Below are 18,590 nucleotides of genomic sequence, written 5' to 3' on the forward strand. Positions count from 1 at the left end.
GACATGAACATATTGACTGTATTGACTGCATTTCACATTGGCGTGTGCGCCACTGGGTCAATGTTACTTCTGCACCCTTTTTCCATCTCCCCTCTGCATCTACCCACTTGCGCGACTACCATAAGAAATTACTCTTTTTTTAAAAAAAAACTTCTTTTCTCAATCAATCATCAGTTTATACTGAATACATTGAGGCAGGAGTGCCAGTAAGTACGGTTGTGCACAAACACAAACATATTTAAGGAGATGAGAACCACTGACAGTTTGCCTCTACAGCCTATGTTTTATTTATGTCTGTGCTGTGCTGTCTTGGCAGCATTTGATTTAGTCCTGGGATGAAAACCCTGCCTTCTTGCACACATGGACAGCCTCACACATGCCTCTGACATTAAATAAGTAATATACACCATGCATGGAAACATATATTTTAAGAAAACAACCCAGATGCACCAGCAACAGGAAGCATCAAAGTAACTCAAAAGACAAAGAATTAAATCGTATTAAAGGAATTGCATTAGAGGAGGTCCCAGTCAAGTACCAAATGCATAAATGCCAAACACGCAGTTGAGCCGATGACTCATCATCAGGTTAGCCTCAAGTCAATGAGTTTTCAGCTGATAACGAACTTTGTGCATGGCCTTCGATGGGGCTCTCCGTGGAGGACCACCCTCCTCAGCACCCCAGCGACCCAATGCCAGCAGTGTGCAGCCAGCTGCACCCACGCAAAGGTTTCCAACACTCATAGCGGCTACCACAGCAGTGAGGTCTGTGCCCAAGGTGATTTTTCAGATGAGGTTTCAAACAACGGGACCAGAGACCGTGCTGTACAAAACTGCTGGTAAGAGTGGTCTGTCTGTCCCTGCCTCCCCTGGAAGCGGGCTCAGCCCCAGCCCATGGGTTGCCCCAGCTATGGCTTGCTGAAAGGGTGGGATAATCCTGCTGAAGCCCTTGGTGGGCTGCCCATTTCCTCTCCTTCCGACTCGCTTGCTTCCAAAACAAATTCCTGCTGCGAAGGCTCAGGCCCTTTCAACTCTGCATTCCTGCCTGTAACACGATCCCTTTTAAAAAGGAGGTGAACTGGTACAACTCAGTGAACTCAAAAGGAAAAAGTTCCCAAATAATTGTTGGAAATGATTGGAAAGAAATATCTCATAAAACAACATCCTAAACCAAACAGAGTGCTGAATGTTTCAGAAGCAGTTAGCTGTGAAATGGTGTGTTTCAAAAGCATGGTGACTTACCACGGGCAGGCAATGGAGGTGTGGGAGTCGATGCCAACGCATTTCCCTTCCTCACATGCAAAGCCTGTGTGGGACTGCTGCCTGCACTGTGAGGTGGTTGTGTAAAGGTGCTATCACCATCCATTTCTCCAACAGCATGAGACCCACCGCTGCCATCTCTAGCTATGGCCCCAGGAGTGAATGCTCCATCCTTTCTGCAGCAGAGGTTTGCTGGCATCCACCTCATTTGTCTGGGTTAAGCGAGGAGGACATGGAGAAGGAGGGGGAGGCTCTGACTCCCAAAAGCTCAGATTTACAGCTTCAGGAAGATAGTTTCTCTGCAAACACTTTCCCTGGTTTTCTTCCTCCTGTTATCTACAGAAAGTTGAGAATTTTTAAAACTGCAGTAGCCTCCCTTAGGGATGCTTGTTTTCAGATCCTGTCTCAACCCAGTTTGGAGCAGGAACTTCAAAGGCAAGGAAATCTGGTACCCTGTTAACTTGGATCCATTTGGAGCTGGTCTGGGCAGTTGGAGCTTGCCATGGTGTTCACAGTCCTTCGAAATATTTACTTATCTGACTGACAAGAGAGTTATTTAATAAGTTATGATGTCTGCAGTTTTGCGTAAACAATTTACAGTGCCATGATGTATGCTGAGTGCTGTTTGGAGAGAGGCAAAACTGATTGTATACACTGGGCTTCAGTTTGGAAAGTTCAGCCCCACGACTGGGCAGTATTATTATACCTAATAAATAACAACAGTTAATCATTTGGACTCTTGCTCTTTCCGTCCTCATAAAGCCACACAAACATGGGCGAGTTAAGGCCATGTTTCAGCAGACCTTGGCCACGCAAACATCAGGGACCTCTGCAGGGGTGCCCAGTACAGCGGTCACAGTGCCCGGCTCTGCCCTTGCCAATGCTGTCCACAGTCCTCCAGCACTTACTGGGCAGAAGGAAACAGCTGGTGTTGTGGGTAGGACAGCCATTGCAGATGTGGGGCATCACACTTCAAGCGCCTTCTCCAAATCTAGGAGGGTGGAGGTTGGGAAGTGAGTCTCACCATGTCCAGGAGGCAGCTCCAGCCCCTGCAAGAGTACAGTGAAGTGAGTGGGTTTGCTTCTTCTGGTACAGCTTCAGGTCATGGTACATGGGTGGGTTTCCTCAGTCTTGCATTTTTCAGTGCCTTACCTCAGGTCTCCAGGGGCTTCCAGGAGGAGATGGGATTTCTGCTGCAGTGCTTTGGGTCACATCAGCAAAGTCCTTTTTCTGTGTGAATAACTTCCATCACAGGTGTGCAGAATCACAAGAAAAGCCTATTCCTTGGTGGAAGAGATGTTCCCACCTCCAGTGGCGTGACACAGGAGTGTCATTGCTGTGGTTCATGGGTGCATGCAGACCAGCTGGTGAGCTGTAGCTACTGTAGATAAGAACAAGCCCCCATGAGACACCAGAGCAGAAAAGAGAGGGCATGGTCTAATGTCAGACTGAGAGGAAGTCAGAGATTTTGGTTCAGTTCAAACTGGAAACAAGGTGTTTCAGTTCTGAACCATCAAAATGTTTTGTATCTGGAATTACGTGAACTGGACATGTCTGAAACAACATTTCCAGGACCATGCAGCTCCCTCAAATTTTCTGCAATTTGACTTTCTGACCTGATTGTGCACAAAGACAAGGGTATGTCTCTCAGAAGTTCCCATGAAATGGAAATGCTGGGCCCAGTGCAGCCATGTGCAATGCAGGAGCTATGCAACAGCTACTGCTGAAAGGAAAAAGCTTGGAAGGAGAGGAAGAAAGAGCCTTTTCTTGCTACCAAGCAGCTGTTCAGATTGACTAGCACAGGCAAGAAATTAAAAAAAAAAAAAAAGATTTAAGAATTTTATTCTGGAAATACTCTTTCAGACACATTCACCATCAAAGATCTACGCCAGATGCTGTGAATAAAGAACAGGAGGAAATTAAAAGGAGGGAATTGACCCTAACACTGACACAAGGTGGCTGGGTGGATGTGAGCTAGAGAAAGGCTCCACATACCCATGCAGAGGAAAATGTGCTTCCTCTGAACAAAGCAAAGTAATGAAGTATTGATTTGAAGTTATTGAACTGTGATACTACATCCATGTTGCTGATGATGGTGTTGTCTGATGGAGAGAAAAGAACAAGGAGGTCTTTCCAGTTCAGACTGGAAAAAGGAAAAGGATGTCTGAGGCAGACTTTCCACATATTGCATTCACCATGGGAGGAAAGTAATACTCAATGCCCTCCTGATGTTCAAAACTGTTTCTGCAATCATCCTCAGCCACCAGAAAAGGCTAATTGATCCCCCAGCTTCACCAATAGCATTTGCTCTAGAAAGGATATCTCTTTTCATTTAGTCTGTTGAAGTTTGCACTCAGAACAAGAAGGATCTTGAGCAAAACACAGCCTGCCTCTTCCCCCCAAGGGACCTTCCGGAGTTATGCTGCACTTAGCAAAGCAAGTGAAGGTTTCAGGGGGACCTGAGGGACAGCAGGCTGATGGCACCACTCTTGGTCTCCATGGAAATTTGCCTTGATGTAATTAATGATAAAGAACTGGGACAAGAGTAAAAATGATTCAGAGAAGCTCTGGTACTTCTCCCCTGTTTAGCTCCCGTGATTAAACCCACACAGGTCCTAGATTGGGGAGTTGAGTCTCAATTATAGCTAAGGAACAGCATAATGAATTATCTCCTTTGCACTTACTTTAGCTGGTGAGTAATCCAATTTCTACCCAAACCCATGTTGACTATGGAGATTTTGCCAATATCTGATTCATCAAGATGCTGGAAGAATGTGGAATTAGAAATGCAGAAGAAGGCCTGTAGCTCTCCACTTATTCTTAAACACTGATAATTTCGGGTAAACTTTTTAACAGATAACATTAATACAACCAATACTTTGGTGAAAGTCCACCTTTATCTAAAATTAAATACAAACAAATGGCCTGCTAAGTGAAGAGTTGGAATCCTCTCTTTTATGTACAATATAAAAATCTTTTTATTTTGGATGGTGGGTCCTTCTTAGATTTGCGAACTCCAACTGAATAGTACAGAGTGTGTTTTATGTGTCTTGAAGGTCTTTTGCTCAGAAAATGCCTGGAACTGCAGGTTTTGAGGTTATAATTTAAATACTGTTGAAAGGTATCAGCAGCCTCAGCTCCCCCCGCCCCGCTGTCGAGAGCCTCAGAGGGTTGGCATCCTTGTGTTTCCAGCCTCAGCCATTCTGTGTGGGTACCAGTAGGAAGAGATGGCTCTCAGAGCAGCTTTCCTGCATCTGAAAGGAGCCTATTCCTGGAACTTACAGACTTGTTGAGTTCCTGGGACAGAAACAATATGACTGCTGAAACTCTGCCCTGTGACTCTGGGAGCTGCTGGCACGATTTGAGGGCTGGGTTTGTAAGTCCTGTGGAGCAGGCACCAGCTTTCTGAGCTGCGCGTCTGCAACCCTGGCAGAAGGAGGTGCTGGCCCGCAGCACGGCGGTGGAGAAGGAAAGCAGTTCAAATAAATTAAAAAAAAAAAAGTTTGGGGTCTTTTATGAAAGGCAGTCTTGTACAGCAATTTATAAAGGGCTCAAGGGATGTTATTGTTTAAATAAATATTTAAGGGAGATTCCTCTCCGTTTAAACACAGTGAGCTGTAGCATGTGGAAAGCAGCAGCATTTGATTACATATATGCAAGAGGCCAAAGCAAACCATTATGAACAAAGGCGGCAGAGGAGGAGAAAGCAATTTCATTTGAGTCTGTTTCTCTGAGATAGGTTATTGACAACACTATTTCTGCCTAGTGCCGAAGTGCAGCAGGGGTACACATCCTGGCAGTCCCAGCAGTGGATGCGCTGTGCAGGAAAGCCATTCTGCAAGCCCTGTTGGCATTTTGTCCATTGAGATGGCTAGGGACAGAAGTGAGTGCAGGGTTTAGCTCCGCAGGTGGTGCCCTGCCTGGCGGCTAGTGACCCGACGTGCAGCAGCAGGACTGTGTGCCCGAGGACAAGGGGACAGAGGTGGGTATGGCTGATCACGCACGACCCATCACGCGCGTTGGCCGGTCTTTGACAGACACACGGTCACAGCCTTGATACTAGAGGGCTGCACATTGCAACACAGGTTCACTTTAAAACCCTGCTTGATTTGTTTGGGGGTCTGGGATGGCAACTCGAACTGAGAGTTTCTTGTGCTCGGTGGCTACAGAGCTGGAGTGACCTTGTGCGGCAAGCTTGGCACAGCCAAAGCTCAACACCGTGCACTGTCAGAGGCTTGATACAAAGAGGTGTTTTCTGCCCTGCAGGTAGAAAATGCCAAGGGCATAGACATCAACTGGTAGTAGTAGAAAAGAAGAGAAAACAAGAGAAATTCACTGTTAATGGACAAGACCTCTAAATAAAAGTGAAAATATGCTAAAAGGCTGTAAGCAGTTAAAAAACCCTCAGTGAGTTTGGGGTTATTAGGAACCCATGCATGTCGTAAGTCTCATACGTAGATTTGGACTATGGGATTCACAAGGGTGTTATAAATTAATTGATAGAAAAGGACTTAGGGGAACCCACGACACTTGCCACAGGGTGGGAAACCTGAATTTATGTCTGGGTAGGTGTTTCCCAAATTGGCTTCACCAGTGCAAAATGCTGAAATGCTCATCTTCCTCACCTTGGGCTAGTCTCCTTTTGAAAAAGGCAAGGCCTTTGCCTTATCAGAAATTAGTTTTTCTTTTCTGATATAACTGTGTATTCATTCCCCTTCTGAATTTAAGTCACAAGCCAATAGAGCACCAAATAAATCATTCTTCCAAAGTGTCCCTGAAATTGGAGAATTCTGTAAAGGTCACGCGGCCCAGCTGACACATTTTTCATGGATGCATCTGAAGATATGGCAGATCCCCTGTATGAAGTAGGACATGATTTATATGGGAGAACACTCTTTGGATTATCAAGATGGTTACTACAAGACTACTCGGCCAGAGCTGTATCTTGGTAGCAGACAAAATCTGTGCACCCATTCACGAACAAATGTCTTTGATGTTTCACCCTATCCCATGTCACTGGACAGCAGAATAACATGAAGACAGATTTATGTCTGGGATGCAACTGCAGGAAGGTAGCAGGCTTCTCTCAAGGCTGGGATCAATCTGGTTATCTCCAGCCACGGGTTCTAGGGACCTTAGTGTTACTGTACAGCCACTTCAGAAACCCAAGACCCTGCCATGGCTCAGGACAGAAGACCTGGCCCACACAATACGTGGAGACACTGGGGTCTGAAAAGTAGGTCAAAGCAGACCATTTGGAAAAGAAAAGCATTAATATCTGAGACAAAATAGTTCATGATTCATGACTATTTGGAAACAAATGAGAAATAGGAATTACACAAAGGCCCCATTTTGTTCATTGAGGAACTGCAGAATTAATTGCATGTACTTTAGTTTCCAGCAAAGGCTAAGTCCCAAGGCACAGTGTTGTGATCGTTGAACTAGTCATGTCACGCATACTGGTTTAATTCAGACCAAAACTGTAGGAAGAGCATGATGGGATATAGGCAGTAGCTAGCTTGGAATAGAGGTGGGATAGGAGCAGGGTCTGTCTCAAGTAGGTCAAGCAATTCATCAAGCAAGGAAGGTTTTGGGTTAGCACCGATGAGGTGCCCTCGCTCTTTCCCTGGGCGGTGTGCAGTGAAAGGAGCTGGCTGGACCGGCCAGGGTTGCAGATTAGGAGGTGGCAGCTCTTCCAGAACTGTGCAAGAAACCTTATGCACAGAGCTGTCTGCTTCATTCATGATGTTGCTCCCCACTTGTAATCATCACATCAAAGTTGTAACAGCAACAGCTTCCCAGATTTATTTCTTTTGTGACAAATTCTACAGGGACATCTGCAATAAGCAACTCCGGTCCTTTGACTGCTAGTCTCCACTCCACCCATCTGCTCTCATCCAGCATCAAAGTTTAGGGCACTGTTTTCCACAATGTCCCGACAATCACTTTCTTGTTTTCTTCCATGACACTTGGTTCAGAAGCCCATAAGTGTCGACCACTCCTTTTCCTTTTCTGTTTCAGTTCTCCTGAAAATACCTCCTTAAAATTCCTTCTTGTGACATCCTTGACAAAGGTGAGGCTGTCTGTTTGCAGCAAGCACTGCCTGCCATGCTGGCCAACACCGTCTCACAGCTTCTTAGAACTCCTTCATCTCTCAGTGAGAGATGTCTGTAGGCAGCCCTGGTCTTCTCACATTGTCATCTCCTGTTCTTTTGGTCTTTGTTTCTACACCGTCTCACACAGATGAGTCCTGGTGTGTCCGTGGAGCTCCCAGGAGCTGATGAAGATGATGAAACTTCACTGCCTGGCTTTGTGGAAGGAGAGGCTGTACAGGATGCTCTGTAACCCATAGCCATAAAAGAAGTGAAGGAAACAATCTCTCCCTGCCACTCCAGCAGGAACGGAAACAAGCAGACTGCAGCTCCCTACTTTTCAATGTGGAAATCACGTCAAGAGGCAAAATGGAAACACTGAGATTTCACCATCTGTCTGCAAATGCTGCATATGTATTGCATAAAAAAATGGGCTATAAGAATACTGTTAAGCCTGAAAAACGCATGAGGCAAGAGATGCCAGATTTAGGCCTCCCTTGTGCTATGTTTTATGATACACTTGTTAATTAGATGATCACACAGTATTTTGCCAGAGGTCACAGCTTTATCCCATGGTGCAGGATGGACTGTCTTCACCGTAGAAGGTGTTATATAGAATTTTGTTTTTTCCTTAGTGTTCAGTGTAGTCCTAGGCTTTATTTGCTACCCAAGCCCTCCTCTGAATAAAAATTAACAATTTTCCCAAGACTGGGAAAATTTCAGTGGCGCACTTCCCTATAGTATCTGGGTGCTTCACAAGTGTCTCTGAATTGTGGTACCTCTGTCAGAGGGTGGTGGTGCCTTAGCCACTTGAACAAAATGGAAACTGAGGGAAGAGATGGGCATCCAAGCAACCAGCTTGATGGCATCAGGCACCAGTTCATCAGGGGTCTGGCTTGGTTGCCCATCCCAGCTGCCCCCCACCACAGTAGTGGGCCTTCCCTGCAGCAAGACCCATGCCCACATCCACCCTTGCAGGCTTCACGGGTCCCACAGCCCAGTGCTTCAAGGTCATGAGCTCAGACCAAGGGGTGACCAACAGACATAGCTGGGGCTGAGGCTGGGGCTGTGCAAGAGCGTTCAGAATCAGGCGGCACTGGAAAGGCTTGAGGCAGAGCTCCCGTCAACTCCCATCCCAGGAGCAGACATTCAGTACCAGGGTCTTATGGCAAGACCTCGCGGCTACTGACTGCAGACTGGGGAAAGCCTCAGTGAGACCCGGCACAAAAGACCCTACAGGGAGAGCAGGACTGAAGCCAGTTCTGCAAGGCAGCAGTCACATACCTGAAAAGGGACCATGGATGGGGCAGCTCAGGTTTCACGTCAGGCTCTGGCATGTCCAGACTCTCCCTATGGCTCACGCCTTGACACACACCTGGCTGCCCCGCTCCCGAGCCCCCTGAACCCCTGACTCCTCACTTGTGCCATGTACTCCCCATCCCCGTTCCATGCCATCCTTCAGCTTCAGCATCCCACTACCAGACCTTCCCTTAGCCTAGCATCCTCAGGGGCCCTGGTTGCCTCCTGGCTATGTGGGGAAGGTGTCAAGAGTGTTTTTCCCTGCCTGCTTTTCCATTGTCCAACCCCTTTGCCCTGAGCAGCATTACAGAGAGAACCCAACTTCATCCTGCTCCTAGATCTAGGGATGGCTCTTGGGCTGCAGAGAGGGGACATGGGTAGCCTGGTCCGTGCAGAGCTGTGAGGAAGCAGCAGGAACTTGGTAGCACTGACTGGGCGCACAGGAGCATTGGGGTCAGCGCTGGGAGCTGCCAGGATGATGGGCTGAGCTTGCTCACATGGGAAGGAATCTCAGCAGATTTTGACTACTCAGCCCTAGCACGTTCCTAATAAGTTGCTATTTTTTCCCTTCAAAGGCTGTCACTAAGCCAAACTGGAGGAGATTTACAAAACTAAAAAAAAAAAAAAAAAAATCACAGTCCTAACACAAAGCTGCCAAATTTCAGATCTCTACTCCAATGCACAGAGGGATAAGAACTGTCCAAGGAAAGGATCACCAGGTTCCCCCCTCCTGTTTCTTCCCTTCGTTTTTTTTCCAGTTGGACAACAATACTTTTTTCCCTATGCTCATTCTTGGAAATGGCTGGACAGTTTTGGCTGAAATTTTCCAGAAAAGAACTTAGCCCAAGGCAGACAATCAAGTTGGAAGAACTCAGTCTAAACGGTTCAAGTCTGGCAGTTATAAGGAACTGTGAACGTGGTCTTATAGCAGGACACATATGAGTAACCTTAATCATAGGAGCTGCATGCCATCCCACCTTTGACGCATTTGAAGTTATAATAGCTGATGATGCTGTTCCATTCAGGTGCGTTTTATCACAATTCAGATATGTCACCAGTAAAAGAGCTTTACATCAGTCATCCCACTGAGCCTTCCCACACCCCTTCCTACTCGAACAGCTCTTCCCATCTAACAACTGGTCGTACAAAAAACCACAGTTCCCTCGCCTCCAGTATTTGCATTTGAGCTTCGGCTTCTTGGATAGAGGCAGCTGATGCTAAAATAGGATTGCTCTCTGAACTAATGTATTCAAAATTAATAAAAGAAATAAAGCAACACACTCCTCTGGCAGGTTCCCATGCATATTTTCCATAAAAGTTCATTTTTCCACAAGAACAAATTGTGAGTATGTGGGGGATTTGCACTGAATCTTGATACGGAGCTTAGAATTCTTGGCACTGCTTGGGACGTTAAAATGACATCAGCTCCACTTGCTATATTGAAATTTTATAGTTGCTGCCTGACCGCATTTCTTTGTTCTGCGCATATTCTCTCTCCTCCAAGCTGCCTCTCTGCCACAATGTACTGTACATGAGTATCATGAAAAGCTGCGTGTTTGTATTCCTTGTAGCCCTGCTTGCCTCTCCCTGTGCCGGGCACCCAAGTGATGAAACTGCATTTCTTCCTCCCGGACAAAGCAGCATTGTTGGCTCAAGGGACGAGGACACCTTTGCCAGCCGAGAGGCTTCCCCGCAGCGCAGCGGCTCTGTGCTGCGAGGGAGCTGGTGTGCCAGGCAGGGTCCTCCTCTTTTCTCCGCAGGAGCAGAGGAGTGGAGTGTGTGCTGCCGGGGTGACAGGGCTGTGGGACAGCGGGGACCAGGGGAGGCCAGTTATTGCAGGCAGAACGCTGTGAAACTGTCCTGTCTGGCTCAGGGAAGGGAAAGGGGAGTGGAAAGAGGGGGAAGAGCAAAGGGTGCATCTCTGGGTGGGAGACAAGGCTTTCTCCAGCACTGGCAAGGTAGCACCTAGAGCAGCGTTTGTGCAGTGCTACCTCGATGGAGGGAGAGTATAAGTGCCCCCCAACACACACGCACTGCCCCATGCCTCGGTGCAGGGAGGGGCAGCTTTTTTTTAAATTAAGCAATAATCTGAGTAATGGTGTTTCTCTATTATCCAGCAGCATGACCCACTGTGTTTGAACACTGTGGGGCAGGAGGACAGATTTGGTGCTTGGGATCCCCTGTGAATCACAGCACGGGGAGAAACAAGAGTGTCGGGGCTGGGAGAGTTAACAGACTCCAGCACTGCGAGTACAGCTCCACGGGTATTAGCACAGACATCACACTCGTTTCCTGGATTTCAAATAAAATAAGGATTCAAGGAAAAGATGATGCTTTCCTACATCCCCTGTGACTTGGAAAGCAATAAGAGCAAATAGAGGCAGTTAATTATCTGGCACGCCACATCCAAACATTTCTGAAAGCACCGCTCTGCCGTTACTGTAAGAGTCACGCTGGAACAGCATTAGCATATACTCTGTAAACAGACTCAGTGCCATCCTCCGGCACAGCCTCAGCCTCCCACATGGGGATTACAGCAGCTGGACAAACCCAGGAGGGACTATACCTGACAGTCAACAAAATGCTAGTTTTGCTTTAGTCTGGCTCGATCGCAGTAATACCTGGGTTTGTTATTTCCTACATTGCCTACATGCTCAGCATCTCTCCTGTGTGATGGAGAATTGCTGCTGCTTGCTTCCCCATGCAAGATTATAATTTCATCATTTCACTGTCATATGGAAATAGCCACAAGACCAGATTAACTGTTAAAGATTGTGAAGCCATTTGCCAAATATTTCTTGCTCTATAAGCAACAACGTTTTTACAATTGCATTTGCAACAACATTTTTGCAATCACATTTATACACTCCTTTGCAAGCACATGCAACCATATACAGAATGCAGAAAATCTTTACCTTGCGTGCCCAGAAGAGAGAGTCTGGTTTCCTCTCATGGATCAGAAGTAGGATGAAAAACAAACCCGAGAAAGACCCTTGAACAGACTCATCTGCTGAGAGTTGTCTAAATCCCAAGCCAGCTCCCGCTAGCAGCTCTAAGTTTGTGCTCTGAATAGAGGCTGTGTTATTTTAACCACAGGATTTCTAGTCATGGGGGAGGAGAGATGGATTAGGTACGTTTGCAATCTAATGCTTCACATTCACCTCAACTGAAATGAACTCCTTTAAGCCTGATGTAAATAAGTACTGCTAAGATATAAATTTCAAGAGCCCACTAACCAATTATGCTTAAACTAACATTCTAAATAACTGTGGAAAATTCCAGAGGAATAAGATAACATACTTTTGTGTTCTTTCCTAAATAAAAGGCATGTGTGGAATTTCATGCTAGATACTACAACAAGTGAGGGGCAGCAGATGAACTGTGCAAACTAACCTATGTAAGGTGCCATACCTCAGAAAACAATATTCCTAACACCTGTTAGCAAGGATTTCAGCAGGCATCCCAGCAATTTGGGTTTTCATGGCTTGTAAAAAGTACAGATATGAAGGATTTGATTCTAAGATTTCAAAAGAGCAAATAAAGCTCTTTAAGGTAATAAGGCAAGATTTTAAAAGGCAACGAGGTCTCTAGTTCTGCAGGAGCACAGACATTAGCCTGCTAAACAAGTGCCATCTCCAACAGGGATGTAAGCTTGATACCCTCCCTGCAGCTTATGGATCGCTACGGAGATTGTTAAATGCAGGCAAAATATTGTGCCCAGGACACTGGTTTGGGGTTTTTGTTGTTTAATCCAGCTCAGACCCTGCCTTCATTTCCTGGTTTATGACACTTTGGTGCTGCAGCTGCTGTGGTTGCAAAGCATGGCTACAGTCCAGGCTTCCAGGGCCACCTCACAGATGATGGAAAAGAGATCTATTAACTTTCTGAGAAGTATGATTTATAAATAAAACACATTCTTAAACCTTGGGCTGAACGGAGGAAAATGATTCGGATGCAAAACACTAGAGGAAAGGGGACAAATTAAAAATCATCTCTGACAGCACAGGCTTCAGGAACACAAGTTTAATTCCGTTTCGAATAAAACCTGGCTCTATAAATAACATTATCTTACACTTACATAATGCTCTTCATCCCAAAGCATTCGCGAGTGCTTTGCAGATGTAATCATCCTGTCCGAAAACCGCGGGCAGACCTCCCGCCTCGGCGTGGAAGATAGCGCTGGCCGGCACTGCTGCGTGCTCTGGGCAGGAGGGAGGCAGCGGAGCATCCAGCGGCAGCCTGGCCGGATCCCGTCTGTCGGCAGGAGCTGGCAGCTGGCCGGGGCACCAGAGCCGGTGCCCTGCTCTTGGGGTGCTGGCCGGGAGCACGGGGCATTAGCTCGTTGGGTCACCCGGGGACCGCTGGCTGCAGGAGGGCTCGCTCTGATGTACGCGTCTGGTATCTTTAATGACCGGCCGTGGTTAAGAGCCTGCCGCCCGGCTCAGCCCGCAGGTTCCCAGGATGGCCTGGGGTATCTCCGGGGATGCCAGCCTGCTTCCTAGAGCTCAGGCTGAGTTCCCCCCGATGCCTGGCTCAGGCTGGCTCACCCGAGCCTGGGTTTTTGCAGGGTAGGCAACTGGGATCCCAAGCATCTGTGCCACAGGCAGGGATGTGCGCCTGAGCTAGAAGCAAAATGTCGCCAAACCTCCCATCAACATGCCTCTGGCCCATCAACCAGCTTCTCCTTTCACCAGTCAAGCAGCTCACTGCACCCCAGCTGGCTTTCTTTGGCATTACTGTAATTGCCATAAGATCAACTCCACTGATGTGTCCCAGCTATAGGTTCTACCTCATCCTTGCATGGGACCCCACAAGGAAAGCAGGCATGAGAAAAGCTCTTGGGGCAGGTATTGCTACAGCCCTCCTGGGGGGAGCTCCAGCTGGAAGAGCCCAGGTCTCCCAGTTTGCAGGGATACTTGTATGACAGGCACCAAAGCTGTGCACCAACATCGCAAGCTGCCAGAGAGGACTTCAGGAAGAAAACAACCTGTCTCCTTTTCTTGTGCTCCCTGCTCCACCTGGATGGAGGATCTTTGCATGCACAGAGGAAGTTTGTGTGCTGCAGAGGGGTATATTTTTGCTTAGCTGGCTTGATAGGAAACAGCAGGAGGAAGAGAGGCCAGCAGAAGTTGCTCTGCAGGTTGACCTGAAAAGAGTCCATTTTTTCCACAGACACTAAAAAAAAGTGGGAGGGGGAAAGCAAAAATAGTTTTGAATTAAGTGAAAGCATTTGATCCTAACACATGGTTTGGTTTTTCCAGTTTATCTCTTAGGTCAGACTGTACTCAATTTACAAAGAAACAGCACTTTAAAAACGTACATAAAGGAAATGAGGAGTTTCATTTCTAAAATGTCAGGGCAAGACATTTCAATGTTCCATATTGCTCCTGTTTCTTTGGGATGTGAAGAAAAGTAGTAACAGAGGGATGGGGTTAGTGTTTGTTTCCTTTCTCCTCCAAGACAAGTCAACAAATTGGACCCTAATTCACAAACCAGTTCCTTCAAGTTCATATTTTTTATCCAAAAAAAAGAAGATCATACTGTCTGAAACCTTTGCCAGATTTAGGCTCTGACACAGCAGCCAGCATTTGGAAGTCGAACACCTGCCTATTGATGAAGTTGTTATTTTTCTCTCGTGCCTTGAGGCAGCTCAGACCTGCTCCCTGCCTGACGTGTCCTCCTGCTGCAGTGCAGACCGCAAACGTGCCCACTGCCTCCAAAACAAAGTCGGTTCCACATAGTTTCCTAGAGCTCTTTCCCTTTTCATCCAACCCTAACATTACAGATCTTAGCTGGAATGGCTGTTTCCCAAGTGTAAACAGCAACAAATTATTCCCTGTCTGTGAGAGGAACATTCCCTTTCAGCACCCTCTGTGCGATGCTGCATATTTCTGCACTCTAATCATGCCGAGTTGAGGTCTGTAAGCTGCGGTGCTCACCTGCCTTCCATTAAAGTCTGCAGAGTAAAACACGGCCCATGCTAGAACTATTTTGGGATTCAGTTTTGTATTTCAGTCAGTGCTTAGATGAATCGAGCAACAAATGAAAGGAAACGTGAAGCGCAATGAACTGTTCAATGAAGTAAAATTTTGCAGCAGCAAGAACTCCCACAGTGGCCTCCCCTTCTGAGATAATGGGATGAAGAATTCATAATAGATGTTGTCGATGGGAAATTACACGCTAAAGGAACCTGAATAGTTGTCCATCTATTTCACATGTTTTCTCCCTTTTTTATAAAGTGAACTGAGAATTAGAGATAAAAAGTTCCTATTTCTTTTGATTAGGGAACTGCTTCTAGAAGTGATATTGCCAATCCCCACCATTAAAAGATCTTTTGTTAGGACCCACACAAAACCACGACTGATTTAGAAAACACAAACTTTTGGGGAAAAAAGCCCATTGGGGAGGGTAGCAGACCACATTTTCACACTTCTGCTCTGCAGTTTTGACATCTGGTACTTAGTTCTGTTGTAAAAGAAAGCAAATGTTTTCTTTAATCAAAGTACTCCAGGAACTGAGGCCCTGAACCAGCCCCTCCCACTATCAAGTACCATAAGACACAAAATTGTGATAGTTGTCAAAAATGAAAAAAATTACAAGAAAAAAAGAGAATTTAGGCTGATGTGTTTTGTGTTATCTTCTTTCTGGATTGCAGTGCTTGTTTCTGTTCTATTTATTTCTAGAATTATGTTGATCGCAACCATCGGTGAACATAAAACACCAAATGACGTGACAAGATAAAACTGAACGAGCTTACAGTTAATTGTAAGTTAACTCAGGGAATTCCACCAAAGAGTTTCCCTTTAAATGAAGTGTGTGCAGCTCTCAGTTACAAGCTCAAGATAAAACAGGTGGGTGCCCAGTTCGGGGGAACCAGGCCCTGTTGGCACAGGAGGGGCGGTGGCAGCCATTGACCCTATGTGGGCATTGCTTCCCCTCTCCAAACCCAGTAGGTCTTGCCCATACCATGAGGAAGTTGCACCCAACCCCGCGAGAAGCATCTCCCAGTTAATGGCATTAGGAGACTGACGATCATTCAGGGTTATGTGGGACACTGCTCGATGCAGGCAGCCCAGGCACCCACGGGGAGGTGGCAGGTCCAGGGGACATGGAGGGGGGGTACCCCCAAACCTGGCCCCAGGAGATCCAGGTCTGCTGAGCAAGAGCAGGGACATGCTGGGGTGGGCTGAGCACCGTAGCCAGGCCCTGCAGGCTTTGCCATGGCTCTGGCATGATGAACAAATTTAAATCAATCTCCTTCTGGAACGAGTACTTGTTTAAGTTTCACAGCTCACCACTGCCCCAAGTCAACTTCGTTTCACAGGGTGGAAACCTCTGAAGTTGTGTTGAATGTTAGTACATGAGTACTGGGCAAAACCTAAAGTATAATATAACTATAATGGTGCAGGCTTTTCTTACCCTGCAGTGGTGGATCTCGAGGAACCGCAGGTCTCTGCAAAGGATTAAATGACTGAATCACCAGGGACCAGGTGTGAGCCAAGGACCTACTGGGACTTCAGCAGAGGTGACCTGCTGTGCTCAGCATGCATAAGGAACGCTGTGGTCACCTTCAAGCCTGGGGTACCTCACAGTTGTTCCAGGAAAGGTTCAGTGGCAGTGCCCAGGGCTGCCTCAGGATGAGGCTCACTTTTAATTATTTGAATTGCCAATAACAGAATTGTAAGCCTGGCCTGTATCTGTAATCACTCGGAGTAGGGTGGGAATTTGTGTTGCTTAGCAAGTTCTTTTGGTTAAATTAACAAATTTAGAGAAAAATAAGGATAATTAAGTCTTCTCCATGGACACTTAAGAGTGTATCATGACGGTAGCTAAGCTGGCCTCTCTATTGGGTGTATCCCTAACTCTCCTCCCATTCATACCAGAATGCCTGCATTTGGTGATGCTTCAAATCTGGGCTAATTGGCCCAGTGCAGGTATAGACTTGAGTTCAGGGGTTGCTTTTGCAAAGGAACACCCTGCTTGCAAAGATGATAAAGCTGAAATCATTCAGCTGCTGGTAGTCTTCCCATATCTCCCTGCATGCCTAGAAGGCACTGGGAAACATGCTGTCCCTAGCGTGCCTAGAAGGATGGTTTTTAAATGACTTACTAGGCAGGTACCATAGAATGGCTCACCTTCTGGCAAGGCGATGGGTTTTGGGGGACCCACACAGGTGAGAGCAGCAGTATGACAGCACAGTAAGGTTAGTACAGTTTCTGGGGTGACTGCTGGCATCGAAGCCAGACTGGCCCAGGAGTGCTGCCCTTGATGCAGTGCCCTTAATGCCCATCACTGGCATTAACGCTCTGATGAAGACATAACCAAACTGTCAATTGTATTGAGCAGATTTTTTTCCTACTTTTCTGGATAGAAAATGTTATTATATTTCCCTTATGGTGATTTGCTTCAGAAAGGGCTTCCTTCTGGTGGGAGGATTTCAGTTAATAGATCTGATTGGAAAATTCCTGTCTAGTTAGAAGTATTTTATTATAATGTTAAAAAGAGGTATTATGACTTGATTATGTCTTATTTATGCTTTTTTACCCTGTCTATCTATCTGCACCTCTTCAACGTCCCATCTCCGAGCCTTTTCTGGCTTGCTGTGGGTATGAGACAGAACGAGAAAATCCATGTAGATCTCTAAAGGCAGAACATGCATTTCCTGAAGGGAGCTTTTGGATGAGATAGCTGAAAACCAGGCTGTATAGACAGCTAAATTTCACTGAGGACAACACTGAAAATACTCCTAGAGAAGAGCTGGGTTTGCTCAGCAATAGAGAAGTGCTAGTAGCAGCGCACAGTGAGACCTTCCACTCTAGAAGATGTTATCTTCTCCCCCAGTCCCACCAGATGGGCAGATGCGATTGCTACTACTGAATATGCCTTTGTTATGAGGTGCCTTCTGAGGTCCTCAAGCATATTAAATCCCGACAGGCAGGCTCATCCGTCAGCAGGAAACATTTGCGCTAGATATGTGACTGCTATAAACTGGAATTTCTGCCTTGGAGAACTTGTGTTATTAAAAAGCTCTGCTGTTGCAGGAGGACTTCTTTGCATCTCCTGCAATGTTTATGTACTCATCTTTATTGTGGAAAGGAAGATTACCTATTGTGACATCCAGGATCAGAAATGAAGGCAACTGAGTTCTGATTTATGAGATGAAGGGTTGTCTCTGTGTTAACAAAGCATTTATGTTCTTGCAGTCAGATATGTGTATCTTTAAAACTGTGTTACATTATGATACCCAAAACAAAACAGTTTTCAGGGACAGCAGGTAGTTTTAGGAGTGGCAGCTCTTGCTCTACTTTGTGAGCAATGCCTCTTTGAACCGCCCTGTCTTATCTTGTACCCTCCGTAGCATGAGCTGCTCTGCACATGCAGTAGAAGCCACCATGGCAGTGCTCATCCAGAACCAGGAAGGACCAAGCCAAACTGGGGCAGCTGGAGGCCTCCCCCACACTTGTGCACCTTTCTGAACTCCTTCACAATACGGGTTGTATTGGGTTTGCATGGCAAGTTTGTGGTAGTGGGGGGGCTACAGGGGTGGCTTCTGTGAGAAGCTGCTGGAAACTTCCCCTGTGTCCGACAGAGCCAATGCCAGCCGGCTCCGAGACGGGCCCACCTCTGGCCAAGGCCGAGCCCATCAGCGACAGTGGTAGCATCTCTGGGAAAACAGATTTAAGAAGGGGGAAAAAAAAAAGTTGCTGGGGCACAGAAACTGCAGCCAGAGAGAGGAGTGAGAATATGTCAGAGAAACAGCCCTGCAGACCCCAAGGTCAGTGAAGAAGGAGGGGGAGGAGGTGCTCCAAGCACTGGGGCAGAGATTCCCCTGCAGCCTGTGGTGGTGAAGACCATGGTGAGGCAGGCTGTCCCCCTGCAGCCCAGGGAGGTCCACGGTGGAGCAGATCTCCACCTGCAGCCCGGGGAGGACCCCACGCCA

At 46.8% G+C, this 18,590-nt stretch overlaps 1 protein-coding gene across 1 annotated transcript in view; it reads right to left on the minus strand.

Moving 5' to 3' along the window:
* Positions 1–11,591, minus strand: part of JCAD (junctional cadherin 5 associated) — a 62,739-nt gene extending 51,148 nt beyond the window's left edge. Inside the window, exon 1 of the mRNA XM_075046755.1 lies at positions 11,566–11,591. The gene's annotated coding sequence lies outside the window, so the exon portion shown is untranslated. The remainder of the gene's footprint in view (positions 1–11,565) is intronic.
* Positions 11,592–18,590: the final 6,999 nt, after the last annotated feature.

The sequence above is a fragment of the Buteo buteo genome, chromosome 2 (assembly GCF_964188355.1).
Source record: "Buteo buteo chromosome 2, bButBut1.hap1.1, whole genome shotgun sequence".
NCBI classification, from domain to species: domain Eukaryota; kingdom Metazoa; phylum Chordata; class Aves; order Accipitriformes; family Accipitridae; genus Buteo; species Buteo buteo.